Consider the following 17,258-nt stretch of genomic DNA (forward strand, 5'->3'; position numbering starts at 1 on the left):
GTTCGCTGATTGTTAGGTTCTCATTAATTATGTAGTTAGTTTCGATACAGTTTTGAAACCTTTCTACCGTTTGCGGATTTTTGAGGAGTTTAATTTTAAGGCGCGTTGTTTTGGTACTTCTTTCCTTCTTCGCGTTTGAGATTCTAGCTCGAATTTTTGTGCCAACTAGAAAGTGATCTGAATCAATATTGGCGCCTCGATAGGTGCGGACATCCATTAGGTTTGAGAAGTGTCTAGCATTTATGATCACATGATCAATTTGGTTATTTGTTAATCTATCCGGCGAGGTCCAAGTCCCCATGTGTTTTTTTTTGCGTAAAAAACATATGCTTCCTACGATCATGTTCTTTGCGGCTGCGAAGGTGACTGCTCGGTGCCATTCGAATTCGAATTGGTATTATTTGGTCCCTATAGAAAATCTAAAAACGTGCAAAACACGTCAAATTTATCTGTGAGGGGGACAATATGTACACCAGTTTTCAACTAAATTACATCCACCCTCTAGGGAGGGGGCGACGTAACCCCAATATTTTTAATGAAATGGAAAAGGGGGTTGAGTGATACCTCATTTTATAGACCGTTCAACCACCTTCTCAAAAATACACATAACTACATACAAATAACAACCACATAAATTATATTATATTTGTGGTACCACAAATATATGTGGTACCACATAAAAGGTACCACAAAGTACCTTTAAAAAAATCAAATGAAGCCCTAAAGATATTAAGTATCGAGTTCAGAACTCCAAAAATAGAGAGTACTAGATAGAGGGTATAATTTTGTCCCTATAGAAAATCTAAAATATGCAAAAACACATCAAATTTATCTGTAAAGGAAACATTTTGTAGACCACTTATTAATTAAATTATATCTATCAACGCTCTAGTGTGGGCGAACATTACGCCCAAAATCTTTAATGGAAAGGGGGGTTCATTGATACCACATTTTAAATATCGTTTAAGCACCTTTACAAAAATACCACATACTTATATTTCTTTTTAGCACATTTGGAAAAATCAAATGAAACCGTAAAAGTATAGAGTTCAGAACATCAAAAAATTTTTTTGGAGTATTGAACACCAAATTGAATATTTTTTCTGTAGTATTGGAGTAACGGAAATTTTTTTTGAGTATTAGTTGCGTCCAAGATTTTTAAATGTGGACATATAGAAGAATTATGAGGGTTTCCTGGGTAGATAGAGTTACGAAAAACGAAATACTGAGAAGAATAGGTGAAGAGAAGGAAGCTGAACTTACAATTAAAGAAAGAAAACTACAGTATGCCGGACATGTGATGCGGGGCGGGAAGTATGGCATCCTGCGACTTATAATGCAAGGAAAAATAGATGGAAGGAGAAGCATCGGAAGAAGACAAATTTCATAGCTGAATAACCTGAGAGAATGGTTTGGGTGCAGCTCAAAACAACTATTTAGAGCTACTGCCTCAAAAATTAAAATAGCTATGATGATTGCCAATCTCCTTAGCGAAGATAGCACCTGAAGAAGAAGAAGAAGAAAAAGAAGATTTTTCCAAAAGTACTAAAAACAAATATAACGTAAATAGTATGTTTTAAAAGATATCTGAACGACCCCCCCTTTCCATTAAATATTCAGGAGGTTGTGCCCCTTTCCTACCCTTAGGAGGGTTGATGTTATTTAGTTGAAAACTGGTCTACAAAATCTGTCCCTCATAAATAAATTTTACATGTTTTTGCATATTTTAAGATTTTCTATAGGGACTAAATTATAGAGAGTGGCACCTTTTCAAATTTACACACTATATATAATATTTATTATATTGCCGCCTTTTTATTCAATTTTTGTTGCCTATATATTCTCTGCTAATTAAAAGAGCTTAAATTACTTACGAATTTAGTCTGCGTGTTAAAAATATAAATGCGTGTAAATATTGTAAAATAAATGTCGGTATAAATGGCCCCATTTTGTTTAATTAGTCTTTAATATTTAAAAATTATTTTGCATAATGCAGTAAGTAATAATAATAAATAATTCATATCCGACCTCAAATTTGTTTATAATAGCATTGATCAACTCATTAATCTAATGAAATTTCTACTGACTGAATAACTCCCATACTAAAACCACAATTTCAAAATCCAATAATTATTTGGTATTAGATTCTATTTTTAGATACCGCAGTGGCTATATTGGTTGAGAAAAAATGCATATTTGGCAAATAATAATTGTGCTTATGTATATTGTATAAATTTTCAACATAAATACAGTCGAAAAAATTAAAGAATAGGGATTTTCATCGATTGTCATTTGTTTCGAGCTTCTGTCATGTGTCACATAATATTAATATATCTACGTCATACGTTTTTAGTTTGTATCATTGGTATATCCCAATATGACGTATATATATTGATATACGTCATGACATACGATAAATGACTATGAATGAAAAGCCCTATACGCTGTGAGCTTCGCTGGTGTCGCTCCGAGCGGTTACTAATTCAACTTTTACTGGTAATTTTTAAATTTATTATTTAATTGTTATTGCTTAATATTTACAACGCAAAAAAGTAATTAAATTGTAATCGATTTTTTTAAGATTTTTCTAATCATTTTGACGTTCTATTGATAAAATATCAATTTCTTACTTCGGATACTTTGACAATAATCGTGTAGATGGCGCTAAGATTATAATAGATTATTTATAATTAGATATTACGGAGCATTAAAAAAACTTAAATTCAGTATTTAAAACGTAAGTATATTTAAGCTAAAAATATATACCACAGCTTTGACTAACTAATATTGTTTATAATTAATGTTTTTAATTTTAATTTTAAATTAATCACTTTGACATTTATGTCAAATTTCCGGTAAACGTTTACAAACTTGTCACTACTGGCGTTCGCGAATTTGTAAATATCCCCTCTACGTACGAGCTCACAGCGTATACGCTGTGAGCTTCGCTGGTGTCGCTCCTAGCGGTTACTAATTCAACTTTTACCGGTAATTTTTAAATTTATTATTTAATTGTTATCGCTTAATATTTACAACGCAAAAAAGTAATTAAATTGTAATCGATTTTTTTAAGATTTTTCTAATCATTTTGACGTTCTATTGATAAAATATCAATTTCCTACTTCGGATACTTTGACAATAATCGTGTAGATGGCGCTAAGATTATAATAGATTATTTATAATTAGATATTACGGAACATTAAAAAAACTTAAATTCGGTATTTAAAACGTAAGTATATTTAAGGTAAAAATATATACCACAGCTTTGACCAACTAATATTGTTTATAATTAATGTTTTTAATTTTAATTTTAAATTAATCACTTTGACATTTATGTCAAATTTCCGGTAAAAGTTTACAAACTTGTCACTACTGGCGTTCGCGAATTTGTAAATATCCCCTCTACGTACGAGCTCACAGCGTATTGGGATAAACCGTAATCGTACCCCCTCCTAACTGCCAAAGTGTCATGGCCGCCGTCGGGACCTATTGTGCTGACATTTACAATGTTTACATATAGAAAAGTTTGTTTTTTTCTGCTTATAATGCCGTTTTCTAAAGATATTAGTGAACAAAATCGATTTGCTAACAATATTTAATATATTTTAAATGTGCTAAAATTGGATTCAACAGCAAAAGTCGCATAAATAACATATAAATAACGAATTTGTTCACCTATTACAAATGGGGTTATGTGGTTGTAACTGTTTATTTTGGGAATAAAATGAAAATGATCAATTAAACGACTGGAAAACTGTAAGTATTACAATTAAAACATGTTTATCCTATCACAAGAGTTCACTTCATTTTAAGAAAGCTAATTATTATTATACAATAAACATTTATAAACTGCCATGTACTTTTAAGGTTACTTTTGATCTGTTTTCAAAGCTTATGATTAAATGTTACCTCTTTATTAATTAGATTTGCCAACAAAAGATGCATGATTAAGGCCAAATGCAATTCCTTTGCTAAAGTCATAAAAAAAGTACCAATACAGTTAAAAAAATTATTTTAAAAAGGTCTCTCAAAAGACATGAAAATATACAACAACTCAAAAAACTAGAGAATGTAAAGAAAGCCAGGTTATTGGAAATGGAATTCCTGTTTAATTGAAAGCCAGTAAACTATCCAAGACTTTTCAGAATCAAATGTTTCAACTTGTAAAAGGATTCTTCTGACATTTTTAGTAAAAACCAGATTATCCTCAAGAAAAATTCTGTTTTAAGTGAAACTCAAAGTCATATGTATAAATATAATTTTGTGAATGTGTCATCTTTGAATGAAACAAATTTTTTACCTAAACAAATAAATGTATGTTTGGATCTAATTAAAAACAATGCTGAATCAAGTACAGTTACAGAAATACAATCCTTTGAACTTCTAAATGTGATTGTTGAAAGTGTCGAAATAGCTACTGCATAGGGATTCGAAAGGGATAGACTTGTTATGAACGCACTTGATCATGTACTTCTTACTGTTATAAAGTTGAAACAAAACTTATTTTATGCTTTTTTATCAGTCACTTTTAATTGTGTATCAACTTTACGTGGTACATCGTGCAAAAATTGCTAAAATGCAAACATTATATTTATTTTCTGTGTTACATTGGATACTATGATTGAATGTCTTCCTCTTTTAGATAGTGAAGTGAAGAACATCTTGAAGTTCCAATGATGTTTCAAGATGAGATAAATCGAAATAATGGTTGTATGTTAGAAGGACAGAGAATACGAAGAAATGTTATTACTGCATACTTAGTGTAGTGAAATACAAACTTCAAACATTATAATATATTTTTTTATTTCAAACATTTCATATGATTATGAAAGAACATCTTCCTCTTTAAAACAATGAAGAAGTGAAGAACATAATAAAGTTCCAACGAAAATGATTCCAGATGAGGAAAATCGAAATAATGGTTGTATGTTACGTGTATAGAGAATACGAAGAAATGTTATTGCTGCAAACTTAGTGTAGTGAATTAAAAACTTATTGTCAAATACAAATCAATTTATTTCATACTTTTATAATATATAGTGGTACAATTTTATATGTGTTCAAATAAAAATATTAATAAATAAAATACAATAAACACAAATCATGTATATCTTACAATGAATTACAAAATCAAAAATTAATTACAAAAATATCAAAATAAATCTAAAATATTAAAAAGTAACCCATAATTTTTATAGTACCTACATACTTTGGTTGGTACTCTAATAATTTGGAAATCCATTAAAGTTTGTAGATGGAAATTGCAGGTATCTAAAAAATATATAAAGTAACTCAACAATCTCTTTTCAATTAGGGTTGCAGTTGATAAAGATGAATGACCCTTGCTCGGGAAATCAAATGTATCTAAAAAAATTAAGTAACAGCTTTCTAACAAAACAATCTTAAGGCTGTATGACACTATGCATTTTCTTGTATCATTTCTAATATCGTTTCTGATATCGTTTCTTGTATACATTTTCTTGTATCATTTCTTGCACGTGACTGGTCGAAATTTTGTTTGTCACCCTGTCACGTTACATTGGTATGGTACTTATGGTAGTACTGTGTCTACAGCTGATTTTAAGGATTTTATAAAATTTATAAACTTTTAAAAACAAATATTTTAATGTTATAATAACTAGAATTTTTACGTTGACTGTTGATTATTTGTGTTTTTTATTTTGTTTTGATATTTGTGCTAAAATATTTGCATTATAATTATCTTCAGTTTGATCCAAATTGGAACTATTGTATTTTCCTCTATTAAAAAATTATGCAATATGAAACCCAAAGTTATTCTAAATATATGGTTATTAGTAGAACAGTAGTCCATACCAAACGGTATATTAAGTATCAATAAAATATTTATAAATAATACCTACAAAACACAAATAAATTCATCAAGACATAAATCATATGATCTCATTTTCAGCCGCCATTATGACATTTAGAAGTTTTACCAGCAGGTTTTACGTTTTTGCTCTTTGCGCAGAAATTGGCGCAGTTATTGTACAAGAATCTGTGCCTGACACAAATTCTTGTATCGTTTCTGATATCGTTTCTTGTATCTGTGTATGACACTATACATTTTTTTGACATATCAGAAACGATATTAGAAATGATACAAGAAAATGCATAGTGTCATACAGCCTTTAGCACTAAACGGAAACAAAGATACTGGTAAGTATTAAAACATTTTTTGAAAAATCTTTCTGAAAGTGAAAATAAAGACTACTCTCTATGGGAACAACTAAAACTGGGTATGCTTTACAAAAAAATGTATCCAGAACAAACTTCTTCTCTATAAGGCAATACTACTACAAGTCTGGATGTACAGGATTTAATTCTGGGGAACTGCCAGTAACACAAATATGCAAAGACTACAAAGATTCCAATCCAAAGTCTTTCATGATGTCCGATTTTTTTAGTACCACTACCAAATATCACGCTAAACTTAAAATTCTTACAATGAAGATAGCTAAAGCTTGAGTACACATAGATAGATCCAACCAAATAAATAAAAACAATTAATGTATGTAAAATGTATGTTAGTCTTCTTCCACTTACAGAAGATATTTTCAGTTGTTTGTGCCACTGTGAACTTAAGATCTCTAATATTAACCGATGATAAATTTATGAAAACTGATTTTAAATATTAAAAACTTTCAGAGATATTTCAATTTTCGAAACATCTTATAAAAGAGTGAAAAATATTCAGAGACACCTTACAGCCATAAACCAGTAAAACTAAAATATTTAATGTTTTTGTATAAATTAATATTAATATTTATGAACTTTTTAAATATATCTTTAAAAATTTTATGATAAATAAAATGTTTTTGAGTAAAGGCAATATTTTTTTTGTATGGTAATAGAAAAGATTAATATTTGAAATCATATACAGCATCACATTTTATAAATTATAATCTTTTTATTATAAAAATAGTAATACAGTGTGTCTACGGATGGGGTGCCCAAGAGGAAAAACTTTTTTATTTTCAATTTTAGCGAAAAATGTCATTCTTGATAAAAAGTTTTGCTTGTTCTAAAACCCCATAAAATGAACTAAAATTCAAGTTTTTCAAATCCTGCTTATTTTTATAGCCAATTTTATGTAAATCCCTTTAAATTTTTGCACTAAGTTCGAAATTGTAACAATAATAACTTGGGAGAACAACCCTTTCACTTCTCTGGATTACGAAGCCAGACTTTGTCGTTCTCCTTGAATCATCCAATTATTTATTAATTAAATAATTATTAATACAACAATTTTAATAATGAAATTTATCACAAGATAAATTCTTTATTGATAGCTTAACATTGTCAAAAAAATTGACAATTCGCAAATTATTTATCGAAATTGATAGTTACTAAGCTACATTGTGGCTTGGCAACACTAGATTATTGTTAAGATTTAAAACTTAGTGCAAAAATTTACATAAAATAGGGATTTACATAAAATTGGCTACAAAATTAAGCAGGATTTAAAAAACTTGAATTTTATTTCGTTTTATGGGGTTTTAGAACAAGCAAAACTTTTTATCAATAATGACATTTTTCGCTAAAATTGAAAATAAAAAAGTTTTTCCTCTTGGGCACCCCAACCGTGGACACACTGTATATAATTATAATACTAAAATCACAATAAAGATGCACTAGAAAGAAACAAACACAAGACATGATGAATGTTATGAGGAGCACTCACAAATCATGATTTACAAAGTTTATACATTGTAAATCATGATTCGGGAGTGCTATTTGTATCATTCAACATGTCTTGGGTTGTTTATTTCTGGTGCATCTTTATTGTGAGTTTAGTATAAGAGAATTACAAGTTTTATGTTAAATCTTCTGAATCAAATTTTTGTTAGGTATCATGTCACTCTTACTAATTTTATCCCATAAACACTTTGAAATAATACATTTTTTAGTTCCATGACTGTTATCAATTGTTGGATATCATATTGGCTACCATATTCGCTATTGTGGCTTTATTGACAGCAGCTCTAACTAATGATGATGGAGTCGATTTTCCATACTATGGTCTTAGATTGTTCAGCTATGATTGTGAGATTCTACCAGAACCACATTTACCTTGGATCTTTCTCTGAATTATCAAATGCAAAAGTTCATATTTTTTAGGGTGTTTCATACCTAAGTATTATTGACCTAAGTATTCCAGCTTGTGTCTCTTTAGTCAAATGGCAATTATTATATGAAACTCTACAAGAACACATTCATATTATAATCAATTAAGTATATTAATTTTAATCACAAATGTTTATTGGTTGAGAGAGTGACTTTTTTACTTATGCTCAATCAAATATTTTTACTATTTTCTGTTAGTTTTTTAATAGTTATTTATGATATAAGTGTTAAAAGTACACATTTAAGGCACGCATGTGAAAGTCTCAGGAGCGTCATTTGAAATTTTGTTTGGGGGGGGGCAAGCACTATATATACAATACATTATATATGATAATATGATGAATATTGATGTATTTATTGTAAATTTCAGTCATTTTTTAGGGCCAGGGGGGGGCAAATGCCCCCCCCCTGGACGCCCAAATGACGCCCCTGGAAAGTCTGCAATTCACATGAGTGCCTTAAAAATGTACTTTTTAACACACATATCATACAATATTTTTTCTACAACCGTGTTAAAAATTCAATTTTTAGCACTCCATAAGAGCATTAAAAATGCTACTTTAAGGCACAAGTGCTTTAAAATTTTTATGGCACTGCAATTCGTATTGACAGTATAGACAATTTTGATGTAATGTCACAAAAATATAAAAATGGAATGTCGGTCAAGTTCAAGTAAAAGTTTTTGTAGATTACTGTACAAAATTACGGTACCTGTAATTACGTTTGTAGAAAAAATATTGTATGATATGCGTGTTAAAAAGTACATTTTTAAGGCACTCATGTGAATTGCAGAACTCGCTATCGCTCATTCTGCAAACTTTCACATGAGTGCCTTAAACGTGTACTTTTAACACTTATATCATAAATAACTATTACTTGAACTGACATTCCATTTTTATATTTTTTTGACATTACATCAAAATTGCCTATACAGTCAATACGAACTGCAGTGCCATAAAAATTTTATAGCACTAGTGCCTTAACACGTTCAACGCCATGGGGGTCACCGGTGACCACCAGCTCCTACGTCCCATTGCGCCGTGGGGGTCACCGGTGACCTCCGCAACATAGCATTATACAAAGTTGTTTTCTGTGCCGTCGGTCACTCGTTTCGTTAATATTATGTATAGAAATGACCGTCAAGGCGCTGTAGAATAGATCTTTTGAATGGGACAAATCTACCTACATAAGTAAAAAAGATATAGAACGATTTTTGAATTTTTATATCATGTTATTGAAAATCTTGTCTGTTATAAATATTTATGGAAAGTAATTAAATAACTAAAATAAACTAGTTCTAACTAATTAGAAATTTAACAATAAACAATAAAATATTAAAATGAAGAAAATAATTTTTAGAGAAATGTTGAAAATTTTCAAAATGAGATTATATATATCTGTGCACCTTATTGAAACATGGCAAACATAAATGGGGATTACCTTCACACTGCATGCAAAAACTGTTCACCTTTTTTGTTTTATTTTTAGCTAGTTTTCTGCCCACTTGTACCACATTAAGCTTATAACACTGAACACAATGACGTCTTGAATCTCTAACTTTCCCTGGTTTCGTTCCCAATTCATGCTTGATTCTTGTTGGTCGTGACGTTCTTGCTTCAGGTTCGTCTTCTTTTATGGAACTGGTGAGATAGTCAACTAGAGCTCTTCTAAAATCTACAATTGACATACAGTTTTTTGTTGTTTCACTGTACATAATAGAGGCATTTACAACAGCAGTATTTAACAATAATTCAATTGCCAGTTTCTTGTACCATTTGACCGTTTTTCTTAGTGGGGATGAATATGAAGTCATTTGGTCGCTCATATCAACAGCAGATTTAGATTTATTATAATCTAGAACAGCGGTTCTCAATCTGTGGTACATGTACCACTGGTGGTACATTTCATTTCTTGAGGTGGTACACAAAACGCATAAACAGCCAAAATCAACACACTATTATAGTTAATTAGATCACCTAGTTAGATATGTATTTCAGTAAGGTGGTACCAAAAATAATAAAAAGTATTTGGTGGTACATGACACAAAAAGATTGAGAACCGCTGATCTAGAACCATCTTTGGTTTTTTAATTACCTTGCGTCTTTTTCTAATCGTAGAAAATTTATTTGAATGTTTAGTGGATAACATTAAGACATCTCGTTTATCCTTCCATTTCATGACAGTGATTCCATCTTCATTTTCCTGTGCAATACTTTCTCCGCGATGAAGTTTAGTTTCCACAACTTTTTTTGGCAACCCTCCCCTATTTTTTCTAACTGTTCCAACCAGATGGGTATCATTATTTAATAATTCGTATGCTAACTCTAAACTAGTGTACCAATTGTCAGTTGCCATTGTGTGACCTTTGTGCAGTAAATCCTTACACAATGATAATACCACATTTGTTGGCGTATTATTTACTGCATCATTATTTTTTCCACAATATAATTGCAGCTTGTAGGTGTATCCAGGAATCGTGCACAGTTTGAATAGTTTAAAACCGTATTTGTGTCGTTTCTGTTTATTATACTGACGTCCAATAAAACGTCCTCTAAAGGGCACCATACTTTCATCTACACATAAATCTTCTTTAGGAGAGTAATATTGCTTGAATTTAAAATTTAATTCATCTATAAGCCCCCTTATTTTGCCAATACGATCTGCAGGGTCTGTAGTTTGGTTGTCAGAGAAGTGAAGGAATTGTAGAATTAACTCAAACCTATTCCTACTCATAATTGTTCCAGGAAATTGTTGTCCCATAATTTTGTCTTTACTCCAATAGAAATTAATTTTTGGCAGCTTTACCAATCCCATAAATAGAAGAAGGCCAAAAAAACGTTTAATTTCATATTTGTCAGTTGGTATCCAAGAATGTGAACGAGCTTGCGGTTTATTATCTTTTTCTAAGATAGATTGTGTCGCAAATAAATTTGTTTCATTTGCTATCTTTTCAAAAAGATTTTCAGTAACCAAAAGCATATAAAAATCTTCAGGAGGGGCTTGCATCAACACAGTCGAATATGGATGATTTAACCCAATTAATTCTGTAAATGGTAGTATTGAACGTTGACGTCCCATCGGCTCGAACCATTTGCGTGAAGAACTTGTTTGGTTTATATCATTGATTGCAACATCATTATTTAACAAATCAGGCTCGTTTTCAGAATCAGAAGTAATAATTCGTCGCTTCCGACATTTGGACACGTGCAAAATTTCATTTTCAGAGTCATCTTCTTCATATGAGATATCTCCCTTACGTTTACGATTGTTAGAAAGCTCTTCTTCTTTGATATTATTAACACTTGCTGCCAGTAAATCAAATCGTTCAATATCTGCTTCACTTATAAAAAAATCGTCTACATTACCAAAAATATCTGCAAAACTTTGATCTTCATTGTTCACCTCCATAGTGTGGAATTTTCTCCACAAAATAATAGGAACAAAATAATACAGAACAAAGAACCAAAAAAACACTATTACTGCATCCACTTGAAGATTGCAAGAACTGACCTGTTGTTTCTTGTTAGAACCGCATGGTCACTAGCAGCCCAGAGGGGCGGGAATTGCTGAGAGTGGGATGACCGACATTGTGACCGGCGCGGCGTGGTACAACTGAAAAGTTAATTTCTATTCAATAGCGCCGCGGAGGGCACCGGTGACCTCAATGTGTTTTTTTATATTTATGACTAAAAAATTCGCTCAAAACTAAAAATAAATATTATATCTATTTTGAACACATAATATCAGATATATATACAAAAAAAAAAATTTTTTTAATTTTTTATCCATTTACCCATGGCGTTTAACGTGTTAAGGTAGCGTTTTTAACGCTTGTATAGAGTGCTGAAAGTTGCATTTTTAACACAGTTGTAGAAAAAATAAATTTTATGTATATTTTATCTAAAAAAGTATTTAAGCACTTAAATATTTTTTCAAAAATAGAATATTTTTATGAACTTCTTTAATTCTTTTTTATTTTAACTTTAATGCAATCTGTTATCATTATAACAATATGACAGATATAAAAAATGACACAGTGGGAACTACACTCAGGGGTGAGAACTCTTTACATATTTATATTAATTTAGTCTACATTACCATATTTCTGACTTTTTTACAAATTAGTAACTACTATCTACTTCCCAGTGGTGTAGAGATCTGTAACTTTTCTTAACCCTCTAGTGCCCTAGTTTGCCTCAAGGTGGACCATAATAAAAATTTCCATGCTTACTATTTAAGTATTTTATAGCTGCAATACTGAAACCAGCCTCTGGACTAGATCAGATAAGCATCCAGCTTTTAAAAGTTTGGGTGATCAGACAGATTTTTACCCTATAATTTTCAGTTTAGCATGATATTTGGTAGTGGTACTAAAAACATCGGACATCATAAACGACTTCGGATTAGAATCTTAATAGTTTTTGCATATTTGTATTACTGGCAGTTCCCCAGATTTAAATCCTGTACATCCAGACTTGTCGTAGTATTGCCTTATAGAGAAGAAGTTTGTTCTGGATACATTTTTTTGTAAAGCATGCCCAGTTTTAGTTGTTCCCATAGAGAGTAGTCTTTATTTTCACTTTCAGAAAGATTTTTCAAAAAATGTTTTAATACTTACCAGTATCTTTGTTTCCGTTTAGTGCTAAGATTGTTTTGTTAGAAAGCTGTTACTTAATTTTTTTTTAGATACATTTGATTTCCCGAGCAAGGGTCATCTTTATCAACTGCTACCCTAATTAAAAAGAGATTGTTGAGTTACTTTATATTATTATATTTTTTAGATACCTGCAATTTCCATCTACAAACTTTAATGGATCTCCAAATTATTAGAGTACCAACCAAAGTATGTAGGTACTATAAAAATTATATGTAACTTTTTAATATTTTAGATTTATTTTGATATTTTTGTAATTAATTTTTGATTTTGTAATTCATTGTAAGATATACATGATTTGTGTTTATTGTATTTTATTTATTAATATTTTTATTTGAACACATATAAAATTATATCACTATATATTATAAAAGTATGAAATAAATTGATTTGTATTTGACAATAAGTTTTTAATTCACTACACTAAGTTTGCAGCAATAACATTTCTTCGTATTCTCTATACACGTAACATACAACCATTATTTCGATTTTCCTCATCTGGAATCATTTTCGTTGGAACTTTATTATGTTCTTCACTTCTTCATTGTTTTAAAAAGAAAGATGTTCTTTCATAATCATATGAAATGTTTGAAATCAAAAAATATATTATAATGTTTGAAGTTTGTATTTCACTACACTAAGTATGCAGCAATAACATTTCTTCGTATTCTCTGTCCTTCTAACATACAACCATTATTTCGATTTATCTCATCTTGAAACATCATTGGAACTTCAAGATGTTCTTCACTTCACTATCTAAAAGAGGAAGACATTCAATCATACTATCCAATGTAACACAGAAAATAAATATAATGTTTGCATTTTTAGCAATTTTTGCACGATGTACCACGTAAAGTTGATACACAATTAAAAGTGACTGATAAAAAAGCATAAAATAAGTTTTGTTTCAACTTTATAACAGTAAGAAGTACATGATCAAGTGCGTTCATAACAAGTCTATCCCTTTCGAATCCCTATGCAGTAGCTATTTCGACACTTTCAACAATCACATTTAGAAGTTCAAAGGATTGTATTTCTGTAACTGTACTTGATTCAGCATTGTTTTTAATTAGATCCATACATTTAATTGTTTAGGTAAAAAAATTGTTTCATTCAAAGATGACACATCCACAAATATGACTTTGAGTCTCACTTAAACAGAATTTTTCTTGAGGATAATCTGGTTTTTACTAAAAATGTCAGAAGAATCGTTTTTACAAGTTGACACATTTGATTCTGAAAAGTCTTGGATAGTTTACTGGCTTCCAATTAAACAGGAATTCCATTTCCAATAACCTGGCTTTCTTTACATTCTCTAGTTTTTTGAGTTGTTGTATATTTTCATGTCTTTTGAGAGACCTTTTTAAAATAATTTTTTTAACTGTATTGGTACTTTTTTTATGACTTTAGCAAAGGAATTGCATTTGGCCTTAATCATGCATGTTTTGTTGGCAAATCTAATTAATAAAGAGGTAACATTTAATCATAAGCTTTGAAAACAGATCAAAAGTAACCTTAAAAGTACATGGCAGTTTATAATATAAATGTCTATTGTATAATAATAATTAGCTTTCTTAAAATGAAGTGAACTCTTTTGATAGGATAAACATGTTTTAATTGTAATACTTACAGTTTTCCAGTCGTTTAATTGATCATTTTCATTTTATTCCCAAAATAAACAGTTACAACCACATAACCCCATTTGTAATAGGTGAACAAATTCGTTATTTATATGTTATTTATGCGACTTTTGCTGTTGAATCCAATTTTAGCACATTTAAAATATATTAAATATTGTTAGCAAATCGATTTTGTTCACTAATATCTTTAGAAAACGGCATTATAAGCAGAAAAAAACAAACTTTTCTATATGTAAACATTGTAAATGTCAGCACAATAGGTTCCGACGGCGGCCATGACACTTTGGCAGTTAGGAGGGGGTACGATTACGGTTTATCCCAATACCCATGAACGATCACATAAATCACTTATTTTGTATTTGCTATCTTTTTCTATAACAAACGTTTGTTATTTATAGAAAAAGACAGCAAATACCAAATAAATTATGATTGATGTGATCGTTCTTGGGTATTCTTTCATTTTTCCGACTGTGATTCGTCTTATTAGAATAATTTTTATTAAACAGTGCAAATCACAAAAACAAAGACGAGCAATAAAGCGTTTCACTAAAAAATTATTTATCTTTTCGTTTCCAGATAATACGGTTGCAGTACATGCGGTTGCAGTAATAAATTTTTTATTTCTGTAATAAATTAGCAAGAATTCTCTGGTTTGAATGTGTGTGAGTTTCGCGCTAGGGGATGATATGGTAGTTTTTGGGGATTGGCCAATCAGCAGCAATTTTAGCAATAAAATATGCCGCCATAAAATATAGAACCTGTAACCCTTTTCATTGCCGAGGTAAAGCTTGGGTGCTGCTAGCTTTACTGTAAAGTTAGCAGCGTCCATTATTTCTTGAAAGCGGCTACAGTAATAAATTGTTTCTTTATGTAATAAATTAGCAATCAATTAGAAACTAATTCCCTGCGACTGAATTTTTTATTTTGCGTGGCTTCTAGCTTTACAGTTAAGTTAGCAGTGCCCATTGTTTCTCGGAAATTGCTAGGGCAATATTCTTTTTTTTTTTTGTAATAAAATGCCTAGCCGGATAAGATGATGAAAAGTGCCCCCAACTCGATTCGAATTCCATATAGGTCACCGTTTAGCATATACAGAGAAACTAACTTTCTGAAATTTTTAGCCCCCTAGATGGTCAGGTGACCCACCTAGAGCCTAATTAGGCCTTTTAGGTTTTTATTTTTTATCTCAGCCGCATCAAGAGCAAGCGAAAAACTTTAAATAAAAAAGTTGTAATTTTCAAAAAGTTCTGTCCGAAAAACATTTTGTTTTAATTATTGGCGGGAAATTTAAATTTTAGTACGATTTTTAAATTTTAAATGAGTATAAAAAAATAACTAAGACATTCGTTTCACGAAAAAAAATTGTATGTATTTTTATATATTGCTTCACCTTGAATTTTTTCAGATTTTTAAAATGGGTGAAACATACTTTTAAAAAATAAAAACCGCATTTTTGGTTTTTTTTTTCGCTTTTTGATGCAATTTTGTACATGGTGTTTGAAAAAAGGTAACACCGTCACTAGGATAGATAAAAAACTAAAAAACAATTGGGGTTTGCTTAATAAAAAAATTTTATAATGCCATCCATTTTCAAGATACAGGGCGTTGAAATTTTACACATTTTTTACGATTTTGCTGAAACTACTGGCCACATTGTAATTAAATTTGGCAGGTTTTAAGAGGCAGTTATTGGTCAGAAAATTGGTCGGGTAATGGTCAGAAATTTTTAAAGAAAAAAAGATAGTACGCCACTGACATATTCCAAATTAACAATCATTTTTGAATTCCTCGTTCGATTTGTGACAAAAAATCTATTTTCCATTTTTTCATACGACGCGCCATTTTTATGCAAGAAATAAAATATCTTAACCCTTACCAAGTATTTGAACTACTATGTTAAGTTTCTTTAGACATTTTAAATACTCTTAAGAGCTGTTCTAGGTCAAATCAACACACTTTGAATTAGTTTTTTTCCTGACCTCTTTAGATTTTGTTAAAATTTAGAGTACTCATAGTGGGTAATTTTAGGTGAAGGAAAATATAAAATTTTAAATTTTTATCTCAAGCTCTTTCCGAAATATGGTTATGTAAAGTTTTCCAAAAAAATCCAAAACACTGTGACCATACTCTTTTGACATGATTGTAGAAGCTGTCCTGTCCTAATTAAGCTAGAATGCTGTGAGAGGTGTTATTTTGCAGAATTTTTAAAACTTTTTACAGTGATAAGTGTACACAACATGATGTTATGGTAAACAAGTTTTTTTCAAATAAAAAAATATATTTTGCTTACTTTTTTTTTCCAAAAAGTACCTAATATAAAATTTTCATAATATTTGTATATATGTATTTGTAGAAATATTATGAAAATTTTAAATTATGTACTTTTTGGAAAAAAACTATTTTTTATACCAAATCAAAATATAATTTTCTTGTTTGAAAAAAACTTGTTAATCATAAAATCATGCTGTATATATATATATATATATATATATATTATTTTATATAATTATTTTAATTATTTTCTCCTCCTTAAACAATTTAAATTGAGTCAGCTATTATTAAACCAAGTTTTCTTTTATATATATATATATATATATATATATATATATATATATACATCCCGCTATCATTATGTCATCTTTTCATGTTGCAGTCATTTGGCATCACCAAGAAATACTATCATTTTCGAATTTTAATTCGTGTATGTTTGTTGAGCGCATTTTTTAACGCCCTGTATCGTTCTCAGTTTTCTAAAATTTTAATTTTAAAAATTTAAATTATATACAAAAATTTTTACACTTCATAACCATTTTGAC

At 29.9% G+C, this 17,258-nt stretch overlaps 2 long non-coding RNA genes across 2 annotated transcripts; one reads left to right on the forward strand and one right to left on the reverse strand.

Moving 5' to 3' along the window:
* Positions 1-2,783: 2,783 nt before the first annotated feature.
* LOC126886604 (uncharacterized) lies at positions 2,784-5,101 on the forward strand. The gene is made up of 2 exons (XR_007698714.1): positions 2,784-3,756; positions 4,643-5,101. It is a non-coding gene; the product is annotated as an uncharacterized LOC126886604 (long non-coding RNA).
* An 8,307-nt stretch (positions 5,102-13,408) lies between these two features.
* Positions 13,409-14,698, reverse strand: LOC126886605 (uncharacterized). The gene is made up of 2 exons (XR_007698715.1): positions 14,433-14,698; positions 13,409-13,558 (listed from the first exon to the last, which is right to left on the reverse strand). It is a non-coding gene; the product is annotated as an uncharacterized LOC126886605 (long non-coding RNA).
* Positions 14,699-17,258: the final 2,560 nt, after the last annotated feature.

The sequence above is a fragment of the Diabrotica virgifera genome, chromosome 6 (assembly GCF_917563875.1).
Source record: "Diabrotica virgifera virgifera chromosome 6, PGI_DIABVI_V3a".
NCBI lineage: Eukaryota > Metazoa > Arthropoda > Insecta > Coleoptera > Chrysomelidae > Diabrotica > Diabrotica virgifera.